The sequence below is a fragment of the Salmo salar genome, chromosome 10, assembly GCF_965601325.2.
Source record: "Salmo salar chromosome 10, fSalSal1, whole genome shotgun sequence".
NCBI classification, from domain to species: domain Eukaryota; kingdom Metazoa; phylum Chordata; class Actinopteri; order Salmoniformes; family Salmonidae; genus Salmo; species Salmo salar.
The window spans coordinates 58981637-59001274 of record NC_138300.1 but is presented as its reverse complement, the minus strand read 5'-3'; the positions used below and the strand labels follow the sequence as shown (position 1 = coordinate 59001274).

At 43.2% G+C, this 19638-nt stretch overlaps 1 protein-coding gene across 1 annotated transcript in view; it reads right to left on the bottom strand.

The window, feature by feature from the left end:
* Positions 1-19424, bottom strand: part of LOC106560617 (lipoma-preferred partner homolog) — a 515165-nt gene extending 495741 nt beyond the window's left edge. Inside the window, exons 1-2 of the mRNA XM_045687983.2 lie at positions 19335-19424; positions 13574-13654 (exon numbers count right to left, since the gene is read on the bottom strand). The gene's annotated coding sequence lies outside the window, so the exon portion shown is untranslated. The remainder of the gene's footprint in view (positions 1-13573; positions 13655-19334) is intronic.
* Positions 19425-19638: the final 214 nt, after the last annotated feature.

The window sequence follows — 19638 nt, the reverse complement described above, 5'->3', positions numbered from 1 at the left end:
CTTTAAAATCTATTTCTTCTATCAGAGACTTTCATAGGAAAATGTCAACAGTTTGAATATGTAGCAAAGTTGTAAATGCAGCATATCTTTCATTCTGGAATGTTGGTATGTAGCCTCTGTCTAGGTTTTCTACGATAAGATTTGATCTATGACCCAAAATGTTGTTTCAGTCCGATCCTTTCTTTTTGTTTAAAATGTTATCATGATTAAAATAACCAATAAGTAGGGATCTGATAGAAACAACAGTTTTGATAACCAGCCAAGTCGTGAAATACAGCACATTTTTCATTCCCGAAATGTTAGGTACAGATGTAGGATCTTAATTTGACCACCCTGTTGCAAGAGAACTCTCCTTCAATGGAACACATTTAAAACATGTAGTGTATTTGAGGTTTAAAAAGTCTTCTGAAGTCTGCAATTTCCACTTTGAAATTTCAGACCTGATTTTGCCTTTCAAAAAAAATGAATCAACTTTCCATTAACAATAACCCACATAATAATTCACATTTCCTGTTGCTGCAGGATCTTTTTCCTGCTGTAGCAAACTGGCTCAAATTAAGATCTTACATCTGTATGTTTGTCTAGTCTTTCTACGATTACATTTTGTTTACCAATAATCAAATATATATATTTTTTTATGTTAGCTTGTCCATGATCTTACTGTTGACCAACATTGCTACAGAGGAATAATAACAACAGGCATTACAAGTGTGGATAGAGAGAGGCTTGTGTTCCAAATAGCACCCTACTTAGTGCACTACCTCTGACCAGGGCTGGCACCCTATTCCCTATTTTAGTGCACTACTTTTGACCAGGACCCATAGGGAATAGGGTGAAGGTGTCATTTGGGATGCACACAGAAGCTTGGTGACAAGAGAGCATTAGTGAAGTATAAGCTATATTAAAATGATTTGAAGCTTAAAAATAAAATAAAAAAAAAACGGACTGCTCTCTTAACCCCTGCTGTGGCTTCTCACCACACACTCGTTTTACAACTCATCTTCTACATATTCATTGTAGGACTAATCTTTTTTTCCTTCATAGGAAAAATAGCTCAATGCCTTCCCTTCCGACCGTGATCGGCTTTAGCTCCTAAAGAATAAACCCTTAAAAAGCACACCAATATATCACGCACTCTACTCTTCCCCAGTAATATTCAGATAAACTTCTGGTAAGGTCACAGTCCTCAATTGTATAACTGTCAATGGTTTTTGTTGTTGTTGCCATATTGACCACTTAAAAGCATAAGTTGACGCACATCCAAACGGCCTCACAACAGCAGACCACGTGTACGGCGGCGTGTGGGCGAGCGGTTTGCTGATGTCAACGTTGTGAACAGAGTGCCCCATGGTGGAGGTGGGGTTATGGTATGGACAGGCATAAGCTATGGACAACGAACACAATTGTATTTTATCGATGGCAATTTGAATACACAGAGATACCGTGACGAGATCCTGAAGTCCATTGCGAGGCCAATTTTTTTAAGGTATCTGTGATCAACAAATGCATATCTGTATTCTCAGTCATGTTAAATCCATAGATTAGGGTCTAATGCATTTATTTCAAATAGACTGATTTCCTCATATGAACTTTAACTGTAACTCAGTCAAATCTTTGAAGTTGTTACATGTTGCGTTTTTATTTTTGTTCAGTATATATAAATAATGACAGCATAATAACTAAATCATTGTTAACACAGTAGGGGCTTTCCCCTCGGATCCCCGTAGACTGCGTTGTTAACACAGTAGGGGCTTTCCCCTCGGATCCCCGTAGACTGCGTTGTTAACACAGTAGGGGCTTTCCCCTCGGATCCCCGTAGACTGCGTTGTTAACACAGTAGGGGCTTTCCCCTCGGATCCCCGTAGACTGCGTTGTTAACACAGTAGGGGCTTTCCCCTCGGATCCCCGTAGACTGCGTTGTTAACACAGTAGGGGCTTTCCCCTCGGATCCCCGTAGACTGCGTTGTTAACACAGTAGGGGCTTTCCCCTCGGATCCCCGTAGACTGCGTTGTTAACACAGTAGGGCTTTCCCCTCGGATCCCCGTAGACTGCGTTGTTAACACAGTAGGGGCTTTCCCCTCGGATCCCCGTAGACTGTGTTAGCAGTAGGTGATCACCATGCATTGACAGGTCAATATTGACTTTGTGTTTTAAACAAAGAAAACATCTCTATTAAACCAACGTGCATGGGGCTAAGCTGACTAGGGCCTGGCATCTGTCATTGTGTGTCAGAGCCAGGGCACCAGTCCTATTTCTTCCTGACTGAATCTGCTTCCCAAATGGCACCCTATTCCCATATAGTGCACTACTTTACACCACAGGCCAATAGGACTCGGTTCAAAGTAGCGCAGAGCACCCCTGTGGGGCCCTGGTCAACAGTAGTGCACTATATAAAGGAATAGGCTGCCATTTGGGAAGCACATTCAGTGCCATTAGCGTGGAGCTAGCATCTCTCTAATCCTAGAGGAATCAGTGAGTGAGTGAACTCTGACCCAGCAGCACTAAGAGGTCAGGGTTAATGCTACTTGCCTGCACGATACTGTCTTTTCAGAAGATACAATGATAGTCTATTTTTGGGGGGGGTCAAAATCGTAGTCAGCAGTCATAACCAATTATTAGCACTATATTTAGGCCAGTGTCTAAAACAACGTAAAATCTACTACTATCAAACCTGCACCAAGCAACTCCCCATCCCAGAAGTAACAGTGGAAAAGCAGAAGGCTGTAATAACCGAAGAGGTCTCAAAATGTACACTTTAGTATCCCTACTGCCGTACTGCCACACCTGAGGTCACGTTGAAACAACGTTCATAAGGACACCTACAGACCACACTATATACACAAAATGATGTAAACACAGATTCACATTAGTGGATTCAGCTATTTCAGCCACACCCGTTGCTGACAGGTATATACAAAATAAAATCGAGCACACCGCCATGCAATCTCCATAGACAAACATTGGCAGTAGAATGGCCTTACTGAAGAGCTCAGTGACTTTCAATGTGGCACCTTCATAGGATGCCACCTTTCCAACAAGTCAAATATCTGCCTTGCTATAGCTGCCCAGGTCAACTATAAAGTGCTGTTATTGTGAAGTGGAAACATCTAGGAGCAACAACGGCTCAACAGCAAAATGGTACGCCACACAAGGTCACAGGACCGCCAAGTGTTGAAGCGCGTAGCACGTAAAAAAACTACTGTTCTCGGTTGCAACACTCACTACTGAGTTCCAAACTTCCTCTGAAAGCAACGTCAGAACAAGACCTGCTCGCCGGTGGCTTCATAAAAATGGGGTTCCAATGGGTTTCCATGGCCGAGCAGCTTTGTGGAAACAGTTTGGGGAATGCCCTTTTCTGTTTCAGCATGACAATGACCCCCATGCACAAAGCGTGGTCCATACAGAAATGGTTTGTCAAGATCCGTGTGGAAGAGCTTGACTGGCATGCACACAGCCCTGACCTCAACCCCATCGAACACCTTTTGGAGACAGGCCTAAGCGCCCAACATCAGTGCCCAACCTCCCTAAATGCTCATGTGGCTGAATGGAAGCAAGTCCCTGCAGCAATGTTCCAACATCTAGTGGAAAGCCTTCCCAGAAGAGTAGAGGCTGTTACTGCAGAAAAGGGGGGACCAACTCCATATTAATATCCATGGTTTTGGAATGAGATGTTAGATGAGCAGGTGTCCACATACTTTTGGTCAGGTAGTGTACATTAGACTTACAGCTGACTACGTGCATCAGTCTGTCAGAAGGATACGCATTAGATTAGCACCGCTGAAAAAGCATGTAGGGCACTATTAATACAAGATTAAGAATGAAGAGACCGACGGCGACGGACCAGCCTGTTCAGAGACCGACGGCGACGAACCAGCCTGTTCTGAGACCGACAGACGAACAGTAAGGCGCCAAATTAAAACAGGCTGGTGTTTCCACTACACTACTCTCTAATCCATCTGCTCCCTCAAAGTCTGAACGGTGAAGACCTGCTAAAACTGCTTCTAATGAAGTCTAACACAGAAATCAGGATTTAGACAAGTCAAACTAGAAGGCAATCAAACACTTAATACAACGATTATCCTTATTAAAGAAAGCAGATAATCTCCTCCTCCTTGGCTTTAGTCTCCTTAAAGAGGATCCTTTGACTAATTGCTCTTGTTAATCATGCTTTAGGTTTAATTGTTGACAAGAGATCCACTTGGATGACTTCGTGTAAAAAAAAATAAAAAAAACATCTCAAAACAAATCTCTCCCCAATCTGTGGCGGCTAGGTTAGATAACATCTTGAAATGAAGTGAGAGCTGATTAAGGCATCTCGTAAGATTTCTTGTTTGTGTCCCAAATGGCACCCTGTTCCCTATAGATGATCTGGGCTCCTTGTCAACAGTATTGCACTTCATAGAGAATAGGATGTCATTTGGGATACCTGGGAGTTTCTGAGTTCACTGCTAGAGAGACTGCTGCTGTGATAATAGGGTTGAGAGGGGATCTAGTGCTTTATTAACTGTAGTCCCTTTGAGAATAGGAATAAAGGGCTTTATAATTCTCCTTCATATTTTGGAGGAACCATGCCGTGATAAAATACTACTGTGGTTGCTGAACTTGATTGGGAGATGTGTGGGACTGTAGACTCCACTAAAGGGATCAGAAGACGTTTCATATTTAAAACATGGCAGTAGGATTGTAATACAATGTGGAAGTACAATGAGATTGGTTGGTCAAACTAAGATGTAGTCATTTGTTCCTCTATAAAAAAATCTATATCAAATCATCTTGGCTTTTATAAATATTTATAATAGAAATACAATTATTTTTGTTTTTCCAATTTAAAAAGAGAAGTTATCAAAAGTAACAGTGCCTGGGTTAACTATTGTGTATGTTTACTGTGTTTGTTTACAAAAGTCAAGATTATGTTAATACTTTATAGAAAATATGGTTTAAAATATTAAATAAGACAATGTGTTTATTTACCAAAATACATATGGGTTATAGCCTACATAATTTACATACACACACACACACACACACACACACACACACACACACACACACACACACACATATATATATATATTTTAATACTGTATAGAAGTTATGCCTTGATTCAAGGTTCAGCAGTACAAAGTGTTATAGCAGCCGATCAAGCCTGGCCAAAAAGAAACCAAAATGAAGCTAGAGAGACTGGTAAGGCAACAGGATGGCTCTAGCCCCCAGACAGAGAGCGAGCTGGGATGGATATGCAGCAGGCACCACCAGGGCTTGAGTGAGTCCCAAATACCACTCTATCAACCTGGGCCCAGGTCAAAACTAGTGCACTATGTAGGATATAGGGTGCCATTTGGGACTCAAACCCTTGTGTAACGTCAAGCTAAAAAGGTAATTAGATTATCAACACCGTGCTATCATTAAAGTCAGTAGCATCCTCCCTTAAAGCCATCTTTAATCCTGTTAGGATTTCACCTATTCCTGCTACTTCTACTGTGGGCCCAGCTTGGATTAAAATAAATAGTGTCTCAGAGTATAAACTGAGAGGCTGGAAAACATGTGAAGTGGAGAGAGAAGAGTTACAGAGAAAACAGATGAAGTAGAGAGAGAAGAGTTACAGAGAAAACAGATGAAGTGGAGAGAGAAGAGTAATAGCCAGAGCAGAAGTGCTCAGAGGATGGTAACATCTAAAATGAAATCCTATTCTCTAAATAGTACACAACTTTTGTGGGATCCTACGATATCAAAAATACATCCACAATGGCAGGAAACGTTTGTAATGAGAGGTAGAGCAGGCAGTGGTCAGACTCAAGGGTACGGAAGTGTTAGGACAACACAGACTATATGCCGATGCATAGAGTAGGTCAACAAGATATACAGTACCAGTCAAAAGTTTGGACACACCTACTCATTCTATGGTTTCTTTATTTTAACTATTTTCTAACATTGTAGAATTATAATGAAGACAAAAATATGAAATAACACATATGGAATCATGTAGTAACCAAGAAAGTGTTCAACAAATCAAAATATATTTACATTTCAGATTCTTCAAAAGTAGCCACCCTTTGCCTTGATGACAGCTTTGCACACTCTTGGCATTCTCTCAACCTGCTTCATGAGGTAGTCACCTGGAATGCATTTCAATTAACAGGTGTGCCTTGTTAAAAGTTAATTTGTGGAATTTCTTCCCTTCTTAATGCATTTGAGCGATTCAGTTGTGTTGTGACAAGGTAGGGGTGGTATACAGAAGATAGCCCTATTTGGTAAAAGACCAAGTCCATATTATGGCAAGAACAACTCAAATAAGCAAAGAGAAACGACAGTCTATCATTACTTTAAGACATGAAGGTCAGTCAATCTGTAAATTTGCAGTTGCAAAAAGCATCAAGCGCTATGATGAAACTGGCTCTAATGAGGACCGCCACAGGAAAGGAAGACCCAGAGTTACCTCTGCTGCAGAGGATAAGTTCATTAGAGTTTCCAGCCTCAGAAATTGCAGCCCAAATAAATGCTTCACAGAGTTCAAGTAACAGACATCAACTGTTCAGAGGAGACTACGTGAATCAGGCCTTCATGGTCGAATTGCTGCAAAGAAACCACTACTAAAGGACACCAATAAGAAGAGACTTGATTTGGTCAAGAAACACGAGCAATGGAAATTATTTAAAAAATAAATTAATTAAAAATTACAAAAAAATTAAAAAATTACAAAAAAAAAAATAAAAAATAAATAAATAAAAGAATCGGTGGAAATCTGTCCTTTAGTCTGATGAGTCAAAATGTGAGATTTTTGGTTCCAACCGCCGTGTCTATGTGAGACGCAGAGTAGGTGAACGGATGTAGTATACTGTTGTAGTATGCTGCTAGGACAACAAAGTCAGGTAGAGAAAACAGACTGGTGGAGCCGTAGAGAGAACGAGGTGATGGAAAACAGACTGGTGGAGCCGTAGAGAGAACGAGGGGATGGAGAACAGACTGGTGGAGCTGTAGAGAAGAAGAAGAAGAAATGAAGTCCATATTCTGCACCTCAGTCTATTTATGTTTCTGTACATAATAATGTGGACGTTAATAAAGCAGCTCACTGATTTCTTGACGGCATTTTTTTTTCCGAAGACAACCGGAAAATAAATAAAAAAAATTAAAAAACGCAGGACAGGATCAACTAGGGAATGATGGTGTAATGTGAAAACCCACATCCTGGGGTTAAGGATGGACGCAATGAAAGATCTGGGATAAGGACATTGTGTAATGTAAGCATGTCCAAGTTGATAACATTTTAGAAGCTGTGTAGTTTCTGTCTAGTATAAGGATACCAAACATATGTGGATCACAGATTTAAAACGCTTGTGTTGACCGTTGGGAAAACAAATATTTTCTACTATAGTAAACAGTGAGCAAACATCAGGGAAACCTCTAGAGTACATTTGAGGATATAAGAAAACAGGTTATTCTAAATTAAAATCATAACAAGAGGCAAGTTTTTCAAGAAAATCCTGTTTTTTCAAACAGATAACCCACGGCCCAATACCTTCAGATTTAGATAAAACCTTCTCCTGTGGCCCTCCAGTAGTCTTCTAACAGGGTTGTATCCACGTGGATCCAGTCTTCCACTGACATCAATGAATGATACACACGGAAGACCCACTTTTCCTACCTCATCTCTGAATCAGACCTCTCGTGTGAAGCCTGAAGCTATCATATTAATTTAAAGAAATATGTCATTCCCTCCCTACCATATCAAAAAGATATCTTCCATGTCAATATTCATCATGAAAACAGAGTGATCTGTCAACTCTGTCAGATTGTCACATGGTTTCTGACATTCATTATTTTAACCTTTATTTAACTAGGGCAAGTCAGTTAACAACAAATTCTTATTTACAATGATGTCCGACCCAGGCCAAAGCCAGACGACACTGGGCCAATTGTGCTCCACGGCTTTTCTACAGTTTACAAATCTAAGTGGGAAGTAAACATTTCCATCCTCACGTCCATCATGTCCTGTGAGGCCAAAACACGTAGACATGTCCTCCCCTTGGGGAGTTCCATTCATATAGAAATAGAATGAATAGAGACCGTTCTAGTTCTGTAGTTCCATTCCATTGAAACCCCCCTCAACAGTTTGGTCATATGAGCACCGTGCAGAGACAAAAACAAAAGCCATGTTGTTTCCATGCTGCCAGCCCCAAAAAAGAAGGAATTAAACCCTGTCAGGAGATGAGATACAGTAGAGGTTGTTAAGCTGGATATATATTAAAACCTCTTGACGGTCGCCTAGGATAGGGGGCGCCACAGCGCATTTTGAAAAAAATCTGTGCCCATTTTAAACGGCCTACTACTCAAACTCAGAAGCTAGGATATGCATATAATTAATACTTGTGGATAGAGAACACCCTAAAGTTTCTAAAACTGTTTGAATGGTGTCTGTGAGTATAACAGAACTCATATGGCAGTCAAAACCCCGAGACAGATCGAAACAAGAAGTGGAATTCTGAATTGCGGACTCAACTTCATCACGTTGCCTATTAATCACACCGTGAGCTATGGTTCATTGAGCACTTCCTATTGCTTCCACTAGATGTCCCCAGTCTTTACAAAGTGATTTGAGTCTCCTACTGTGAAAACTGACAGAATGACACGCTGTGGAACGTGGTCACCCGGAGAGGGCCATCACCATTATGACGCCGGCGCCCCTAGCTACCCTCCACTTTCGAAACGTTTTGAAACACAATGCAATCGTCCCCCTCGAATCTTATTGGAGCTCTGGTTGAAAAAGGCCCTAAAGATTTATGTTATACAACGTTTGAACGAACCTAAATAAGAAAAAAAATGCATTTTGTTGAAAGAGTAGCCCCGCGCACGTCGGAACTTTTGGAGTACCTTCCGAACGCGCTAACAACAACAAGCTAATGGAACATAAAGGATGAACTTTTTCGAACGAAAATACATTTGTTGTGGACCTGGGATTCCTGGAAGTGCCTAAGGATGAAGATAATCAAAGGTAAGGGATTATTGACAATAGTATACAAGAGTAGATTTGATATGCGATTGTTCCAAGATGGCGCTGACCTGTAACGTTAGCCTATTTTTCTGAGTATCGCATCCCCTTTTATCGCAAAGTGTGATTACCCAGTAAAGTTATTTTTAAATCTGGCATTACAGGTGCTTTCAAGAGATATTCATCTATAAATCTTAGAATGACAATATTACATTTTAAAAATGTTTTCGAATAGTAATTTAGTAAATTGTAGCGCTGTTTCATCAGATGCATTTGAGGGAAAATAGTTAGTCAACGTTACGCACCGAGGTAAAATGCTGTTTTTATATATAAATATCAACTTTATCGAACAAAAGAATGCATGTATTGTGTAACATGATGTCCTAGGTGTGTCATCTGATGAAGATTGTCAAAGGTTAGTGCTGCATTTAGCGGTTTTTTGGTTATTTGTGATGCATGTGGTTGGTCGGAAAATGGCTATGTGGCTACTTTTACGATATACTCCTCTAACATAATCTAATGTTTTGCTTTTGCTGTAAAGCCTTTTTGAAATCGGACAACGTGGTTCGATTCAGGAGAGGTGTATCTATAAAATGATATAATTTGAAAAAAAAAAATTGGATTTTTTTTTTTTTACATTTTGTTATGCTAATGGCGATAGGATTTTTCGCTGGATGTCCGTCCCGTATGAGGCCGCACAGGGGTTAAAAGGATCTCTGGGTAGTCTGTGTAGTGATGTAACCACCCCTCATCTACAGCTGTACAGCAGAAACCCTCGTCTCAGGACGCATCCCAAACGGCACCCGTTTCCCTACACAGGGAACATTTACATTTACATTTTAGTCATTTAGCAGACGCTCTTATCCAGAGCGACTTACAAATTGGTGCATTCACCTATAATATCCAGTGGAACAACCACTTTACAATAGTGCATCTAAATCTTTTAAGGGGGGGGTTAGAAGGATTACTTTATCCTATCCCAGGTATTCCTTAAAGAGGTGGGGTTTCAGGTGTCTCCGGAAGGTGGTGATTGACTCCGCAGTCCTGGCGTCGTGAGGGATCTTGTTCCACCATTGGGGTGCCAGAGCAGCGAACAGTTTTGACTGGGCTGAGCGGGAACTGTGCTTCCTCAGAGGTAGGGAGGCGAGCAGGCCAGAGGTGGATGAACGGAGTGCCCTTGTTTGGGTGTAGGGCCTGATCAGAGCCTGAAGGTACGGAGGTGCCGTTCCCCTCACAGCTCCGTAGGCAAGCACCATGGTCTTGTAGCGGATGCGAGCTTCGACTGGAAGCCAGTGGAGAGAGCGGAGGAGCGGGGTGAGGGAACAAAACAAGTGCACCCACAGGGCCCTGGTCAATACTAGTGCACTATATAGGGAATAGGGTGCAGGCCCTGTTTAATACTAGTGCACTATATAGGGAATAGGGTGCCATTTAGGATGTACACCTAGAGCTGGGCGATTTGGATAAAAATCCATATCACGATAAATTGACTGAATTATCACGATAACGATCAGTTAAACGATACGTTTATAAAATAAGCACCAGTTACCTTTAAAACTATTCCTCCTACTTTGAATGTTATCGATTGTCTCATTAGTAATAGCCCATATTAGCATACTTAGGCTCATTTTATTTCAAACTTATTTCAAACACATTTGTCTAGTGATAGGCAGGCTACTTATCGTTGTTTTCCACATCAGTAAAATGTCCTCTATAAATGGTGGCTTTGGATGATGTGGATAACATCCAGTTTAAGCAAACCCCGGTCTCATCCCCACCACCAGGGCTCTGATCCCCACCACCAGGGCTCTGATCTCCACCACCAGGGCTCTGATCTCCACCACCAGGGCTCTGATCTCCAGCTAAGCGGAGCACACAGCATCCTGATTTGATTGTCTTTAGAATAAATACAGCAAGCCTCAATCTCAATGGCCATTAGAAAGAGAGGATCCTTCCTTCCCAACCTCTCTCTCATCCTTAGTGAGCTTTATGCTGCTCAAAATGACTCATCCCTTCTTCTCGTTCCACCCTCTCAGATATGAACCACCAGAGATAAACATGTCAAAATATGGAGAGAGAAAAAAAAAAAGAGAAAGATGTCAGGGCAAAATCGAGTCCCCTTGGCTTCTAGTCTGGAAGACCAAAGTCACAAAGGGGCCCTGTATAAAGAAGCTACATGAACCTGCATGACATGAGCCGTCCTCGCACTCTCTCCCAGCTTGGATAGAGTGTCGTTGAGCCGTCCTCGCGCTCTCTCCCAGCTTGGATAGAGTGTCGTTGAGCCGTCCTCGCTCTCTCTCCCAGCTTGGATAGAGTGTCGTTGAGCCGTCCTCGCTCTCTCTCCCAGCTTGGATAGAGTGTCGTTGAGCCGTCCTCGCTCTCTCTCCCAGCTTGGATAGAGTGTCGTTGAGCCGTCCTCGCGCTCTCTCCCAGCTTGGATAGAATGTTGTTGTGCGTAAAACCAGTCTACTAATGCCAAATAATACAGTATGTCCACCCTCAAAACACTAGCTTACTAGGGATAGTTTCATTAGCCTACCGCTATTTAGCTGCTATTTGTACACAAAATAATTATACATCAACAATGAGGAAAGAATTCGTTGGCCTGAGGATAAATTCAGCCACTATTTATTGTTGAACTCTGAAGGTTGTCTGGCTACTAGCCTACACAAATGGGCTGCAATATTCAAGGTAAATTTAATCCACCTTGAGACTCCCCTGAAGTCCTCCTTGCTGCTTCTCTCTGTCTATTTTTCTCTCTGTTTCTGAGTGAAAGTCTGTCTGTGTTGTCTCTCTTTTTCCCCCACGTAGAGGCCTGTAGTAGCTACTAGTGATGAAAAAATATATATAAAAAACAACAGTTAAATATCATAGACAATATTGCAATATTATTTCTGCGCTAGTTGGCAGTACCTGCACCAACACTCCAGGCCTGTAGGTGGAGTGGCCTACTTTCCTATATTGAGTATTGTCACGTCTTGAATGATGCCAAGATATCCCAGAGATAAGGGACTGTTGCAACAACACAACTCAACCACCAGCTCACCAATATGAACCAAATCACAAACCTCTTTTCTGTTCAAGCCCTCAAGAACGGTTGTCCACTAAAGATTTATGTTCATATTTTAGTCATTTAGTAGACACTCTTATCCAGAGCAACTAGGGTTAAGTGTCTTGCTCAAGGACACCGTCAGATTTTACACCTAGTAGGCTCGTGGATTCAAACCAATCTTTCGGGTTACTGGCCCAACCTTCTTAAACACTAGGCTACGTGTTTGAATCTGCCAGTTTATTGTCTGTCCAGTATCCAGACGACTTGTGTCCACAGAGCTTCCTGTACAGTTCATCTCTTTCAGTAACGTGTTGAGGCCGGCAGCGAAGAAGAATGAGAGGCTGAATTAAAGATGTTGCAGAACGGCTGTATTTGAAGCACCACGTCCTTCTGTCCAGTTTCCCTGATGTTTTTAACCATCTGTGTAACTGTCTCTTCTGCAGAGAGATGGTTTCCTAAACTCAAACTCATAAAGAGCTACCTAAGAAACATCAGGCTCTCGGTCTGATATGAGCTGCAGAACACCTGAGGAAGCTCCACTCATTCCACTGGCACCGTCGTAGCCTTGACAAAAGCATTTGTTCAGCCATATCCCTTTAGTTTCAATCAGTTACATTTCTTTTCTTTTTAAGGCCTGAGGCACTTTTTCAGTCACATTCCTGAAGCACAACACACACACACACAAAGGTTTCTGAAGGACCTTCTGGAGAGTTACTGTCAAAATAATGTATACATTTCTTCTTTTTATGACACTGATGAGAGGCACATAGGCACATGGGCGGGCACCCCCCCCCCCCCCCCCGCCTTATGGGAGCATCCGGAACACCAGTCACACACACACACACACACACACACACACACACGCTAATTACAGTTCTGAAGATGAACAAAAGACGGCGATATTTTTTTGCAGTTTTAAAATCCAAAACACACGCTGGATAGACCCAGACTCCCACATGTTTCCTTCTAGTGAGTTGTAGCTTCTGATCTCTGATTCAGCAATATAGAGAGACAGTAATATAGAGCGGACAGCAGCACAGAGAGAGGACAGCGGCAGTATAGAGAGGACAGTGACACTACTTCTGTCTGTGTATCCAGTCAGCAGTGCAGTCGACCCTGCAGGGGACGAGGCCAGCAGTCTACCCCCCCACTACAGAGGCTAAAGACAAACAGTAGACTAAAGACAAACATGTTACTAATGAATAATGTACTAATAATCTATTTAACAGCGTGAAGTCCCACTGTCTGTCACCCAGACGGCCTGCTGGTGATTAACACAACGTAATTACTAGTGACTGAGACTCTCCTCCAGTACTGCTGAGCCAACAGGCATCGCTGTACATCGACATGTGTTCTCTTTCTTTCTCACAAAACACACCCAAGCATCCTCTTGGTTGAAACCATTATAGGCAGCTCCAAGGCAACACTCCTCAAGTACCTGAACTGATGCAATAGGACACAGCAGGAAGCAATAGGACACAGCAGGAAGCAATAGGACACAGCAGGAAGACAACTGTAGTATGACTAGGCCTACCTCTTCCTGTGGAAGTATTGACCTAACAGCTGGTACGACGGTTCTTTGGTCTCCTCCAGGTCGCTGCTTCTTTCTTCACGTCTGAAAGAGAGAGCAGGCATGTAGGACTGTCTGAGCTGGGCCAGGGTTAGAAATACATCATGTAGGACTGTCTGAGCTGGACCAGGGTTAGAAATACATCATGTAGGACTGTCTGAGCTGGACCAGGGTTAGAAATACATCATGTAGGACTGTCTGAGCTGGACCAGGGTTAGAAATACATCATGTAGGACTGTCTGAGCTGGGCCAGGGTTAGAAATACATCATGTAGGACTGTCTGAGCTGGACCAGGGTTAGAAATACATCATGTAGGACTGTCTGAGCTGGACCAGGGTTAGAAATACATCATGTAGGACTGTCTGAGCTGGACCAGGGTTAGAAATACATCATGTAGGACTGTCTGAGCTGGACCAGGGTGAGCTAGGGTTAGAAATACATCATGTAGGACTGTCTGAGCTGGACCAGGGTGAGCTAGGGTTAGAAATACATCATGTAGGACTGTCTGAGCTGGGCCAGGGTGAGCTAGGGTTAGAAATACATCATGTAGAACTGTCTGAGCTGGGCCAGGGTTAGAAATACATAATGTAGAACTGTCTGAGCTGGACCAGGGTTAGAAATACATCATGTAGGACTGTCTGAGCTAGGGTTAGAAATACATCATGTAGGACTGTCTGAGCTGGGCCAGGGTGAGCTAGGGTTAGAAATACATCATGTAGAACTGTCTGAGCTGGGCCAGGGTTAGAAATACTTCATGTAGAACTGTCTGAGCTGGACCAGGGTTAGAAATACATCATGTAGGACTGTCTGAGCTGGACCAGGGTGAGCTAGGGTTAGAAATACATCATGTAGAACTGTCTGAGCTGGACCAGGGTGAGCTAGGGTTAGAAATACATCATGTAGAACTGTCTGAGCTGGGCCAGGGTTAGAAATACATCATGTAGAACTGTCTGAGCTGGGCCAGGGTTAGAAATACATCATGTAGGACTGTCTGAGCTGGGCCAGGTTTAGAAATACATCATGTAGGACTGTCTGAGCTGGGCCAGGGTTAGAAATACATCATGTAGGACTGTCTGAGCTGGGCCAGGGTTAGAAATACATCATGTAGGACTGTCTGAGCTGGGCCAGGGTTAGAAATACATCATGTAGGACTGTCTGAGCTGGGCCAGGGTTAGAAATACATCATGTAGGACTGTCTGAGCTGGGCCAGGGTTAGAAATACATCATGTAGGACTGTCTGAGCTGGGCCGGGGTTAGAAATACATCATGTAGGACTGTCTGAGCTGGGCCAGGGTTAGAAATACATCATGTAGGACTGTCTGAGCTGGGCCGGGGTTAGAAATACATCATGTAGGACTGTCTGAGCTGGACCAGGGTGAGCTAGGGTTAGAAATACATCATGTAGGACTGTCTGAGCTGGACCAGGGTGAGCTAGGGTTAGAAATACATCATGTAGAACTGTCTGAGCTGGACCAGGGTGAGCTAGGGTTAGAAATACATCATGTAGGACTGTCTGAGCTGGACCAGGGTGAGCTAGGGTTAGAAATACATCATGTAGGACTGTCTGAGCTGGACCAGGGTGAGCTAGGGTTAGAAATACATCATGTAGAACTGTCTGAGCTGGACCAGGGTGAGCTAGGGTTAGAAATACATCATGTAGAACTGTCTGAGCTGGGCCAGGGTTAGAAATACATCATGTAGAACTGTCTGAGCTGGGCCAGGGTTAGAAATACATCATGTAGGACTGTCTGAGCTGGGCCAGGGTTAGAAATACATCATGTAGGACTGTCTGAGCTGGGCCAGGGTTAGAAATACATCATGTAGGACTGTCTGAGCTGGGCCAGGGTTAGAAATACATCATGTAGGACTGTCTGAGCTGGGCCAGGGTTAGAAATACATCATGTAGGACTGTCTGAGCTGGGCCAGGGTTAGAAATACATCATGTAGGACTGTCTGAGCTGGACCAGGGTGAGCTAGGGTTAGAAATACATCATGTAGGACTGTCTGAGCTGGGCCAGGGTGAGCTAGGGTTAGAAATACATCATGTAGAACTGTCTGAGCTGGACCAGGGTTAGAAATACATCATGTAGGACTGTCTGAGCTGGACCAGGGTGAGCTAGGGTTAGAAATACATCATGTAGGACTGTCTGAGCTGGGCCAGGGTTAGAAATACATCATGTAGGACTGTCTGAGCTGGGCCAGGGTTAGAAATACATCATGTAGGACTGTCTGAGCTGCGCCAGGGTTAGAAATACATCATGTAGGACTGTCTGAGCTGGGCCAGGGTTAGAAATACATCATGTAGGACTGTCTGAGCTGGGCCAGGGTGAGCTAGGGTTAGAAATACATCATGTAGGACTGTCTGAGCTGGACCAGGGTTAGAAATACATCATGTAGGACTGTCTGAGCTGGACCAGGGTGAGCTAGGGTTAGAAATACATCATGTAGGACTGTCTGAGCTGGGCCAGGGTGAGCTAGGGTTAGAAATACATCATGTAGAACTGTCTGAGCTGGGCCAGGGTTAGAAATACATCATGTAGAACTGTCTGAGCTGGACCAGGGTTAGAAATACATCATGTAGGACTGTCTGAGCTCGGGTTAGAAATACATCATGTAGGACTGTCTGAGCTGGGCCAGCGTTAGAAATACATCATGTAGGACTCTCTGAGCTGGGCCAGGTTGAGCTAGGGTTAGAAATACATCATGTAGAACTGTCTGAGCTGGGCCAGGGTTAGAAATACATAATGTAGAACTGTCTGAGCTGGGCCAGGGTTAGAAATACATCATGTAGGACTGTCTGAGCTGGGCCAGGGTTAGAAATACATCATGTAGGACTGTCTGAGCTGGGCCAGGGTTAGAAATACATCATGTAGGACTGTCTGAGCTGGGCCAGGGTTAGAAATACATCATGTAGGACTGTCTGAGCTGGGCCAGGGTTAGAAATACATCATGTAGGACTGTCTGAGCTGGGCCAGGGTTAGAAATACACCACGTAGGACTGTCTGAGCTGGGCCAGGGTGAGCTAGTGTTAGAAATACATCATGTAGGACTGTCTGAGCTGGACCAGGGTTAGAAATACATCATGTAGGACTGTCTGAGCTGGACCAGGGTTAGAAATACATCATGTAGGACTGTCTGAGCTGGGCCAGGGTGAGCTAGGGTTAGAAATACATCATGTAGTCTGAGCTGGACCAGGGAGAGCTTGGCCTAGAAATAGAATCAATGACTACAAGGTTCAAAGTCATTCTATTTCTGAGAAGTTACGTGATCCTTCGTACAAAGGCCAACACCAACACAGACACTATTCTGATCCAGCCTTCCTTAGAGTTCATGTCATTGAATTCATCGTAAAGTAGCCTAAGTGCCAGTCTGTTTGTGCTACCATGTCAACTCTTTCACTCATTGTCATGCTAAACATGAGAAATAAAGTTGGCAATAGCACAAACAGATCTGGGACCAGGCTAATGATACAGTGCTCCTGAAACTGACCTCTGTACAAGGAGCAGGCTACTCTTTCCTGTCTGTCATGTCAACCAACTAGTTGGTTGGGGTACGATGGACAGGAAGGACTAGTTGGTTGGGGTACGATGGACAGAAAGGACTAGTTGGTTGGGGTACGATGGACAGGAAGGACTAGTTGGTTGGGGTACGATGGACAGGAAGGACTAGTTGGTTGGGGTACGATGGACAGGAAGGACTAGTTGGTTGGGGTACGATGGACAGGAAGGACTAGTTGGTTGGGGTACGATGGACAGGAAGGACTAGTTGGTTGGGGTACGATGGACAGGAAGGACTAGTTGGTTGGGGTACGATGGACAGGAAGGACTAGTTGGTTGGGTACGATGGACAGGAAGGACTAGTTGGTTGGGTACGATGGACAGGAAGGACTAGTTGGTTGGGTATGATGGAAAGGAAAGACCAGTCTGTCATATCAACCAAGTCATAGTACTACAGTGACCTTCACCTACAGCATACAGGTTCCTTCACAGTAATAAATCATGGCTGACCAAAGCAGAGCAGAACAGAGAAGGGCAGAACAGTTACTTGTCCCAAAGGGCTTGGTCAAAAGTAGTGCACCATGGGAAAACGGTGCCATTTGGAACACAGAGTATGAGGGATGGATGTAGTCTCTCTCTCTCTGCTGACCCATCAATCCTCCTGCTCCTCCATATGTGTAATATGACATTAGTCACTCTGCTCTCTCTTCTGCACTTAGCCACTAGGAATTAGTTTAGCTCCAACTGCACTATATCTCCATATGTACTCAAGCTCTTCAGATTGGATCTTCAAACTGTATTATGAAGTTCATCATTAAAAATGTACACTAATAACATGCTGTGTCTTAAATAGTGTTCTGGAAATGAGTTAACAGAATATAGTGGGCCGGAATTCAACCCTCGTGGATATTAGTACCACATGCATAGCTCCTGTTCTGCAGTCGTACAGTATCCCAATCTCATCTGAGATTTCTACATCTCCTTCCAGCCCAACAGCCATTAAAACCTTCTATTAAACACACACAGGCCTGGTAGTGCCTCTAGTCTCAGCCTCGTAGTAGTGCTGCCTGGGCTCAAAGCAAGGCAGATAGCTAAGGGACTTCACTTTTAACGTGAGCATGCCGTCTCCACGACTGTCAAACGTGTTCTTCTAAAAGCAGAGATCTTAAAGACAGTTGGGTTTAATGATGTGTGAGGAAGGATGACTCCGATATATATTCAGTTTGATGAGCAAGCTGAGCTCTCTGGGGACCTTGATGTTATTGATTTGAAATTCATATCAAAGTAAGAGTTTGATTTGAATTGATATGAATCTCTTTGGCAGCAACTTGAGGGGGAGGTATTAAAATTGCAGCATGTTAGCTACTTTGGAGATGAACAGAACAATGTCGTTGGTGTGTTGACATGATGATTAGTCCCAAGACTTACATATTTCCATTCGTGAAATGCATTGGGAGCAAATTGAGTCTTTGTAAAACTGTGTCAGTATGAAAAACAAAATAAGCATCTACATTTTACATTAACCCCTATTCAATGATTGATTATTATAGTAAGAACTAGGGTTAAGTGTGCTATTACCCGGTAGCTGAATAAGCCCAGTATTGATTGAAACAACTGGGATTTGTTAGGAAGTGTCATGCCGACATGGAAACGTTGTGCACTGCGCCAGCGCAGACAGGCTCTCCTGAACCAACAGAACACATTGTTCAGGACTAGAAACCCACGGTTGTGTTCACACGTCAGGACTGACAGGTCTGTCGCAGTCTCAACAAAACTATTCAAATGATGAATAATCAAAGTATTATGGCTGAGAAAAATAATACAACACGTTGTCCCAGAGCTAAAACATTCTCTTCCGTATTGGTCATACAGGCCACCTCGCAGAATGCACGTCAACGGACACAATGTTACACCGATACAATCTCATTCACAACTGTCTACTACTAAATGTTCTTTACTTCAAACTACTGCTACAATATTTGGTTGTAAAAAAAGGTAACAAGTTCGCTTAGTGGTGAAAAGAAAGTCTCGACCCCAGGGAGCCCACGCCCTCGACTTCAACTAAACTACAGTAACAAACCATCACCTCAAAGAGGAATAACATTTAGCTATTTGTTCTGCATTCTTTACATAAAAAAAACGAACAACATTGGCATCAAAAGCTACATTTCTATAATCTCCTACGTTGAAATATACAAATAAGAAACAGGTTTCCATGTTTCTCTTACCTCGGCTTTCTAGGAATCAACAGTTTCTGAAACCCAGTAAGAAAGTGAAACTTATTTTCCCCGAAGCTGAGTGGCAGGCAGTGACGTCAGAGCTGGAACTGGCAACCGGTCAGAGAGTCAGTGGAGATGTTTGTCCATGTAAGGCAGTCATATGCCTCTGTAACGGAGATGTTTGTCCATGTAAGGCAGTCATATGCCTCTGTAGTGGAGATGTTTGTCCATGTAAGGCAGTCATATGCCTCTGTAACGGTGATGTTTGTCCATGTAAGGCAGTCATATGCCTCTGTAGTGGAGATGTTTGTCC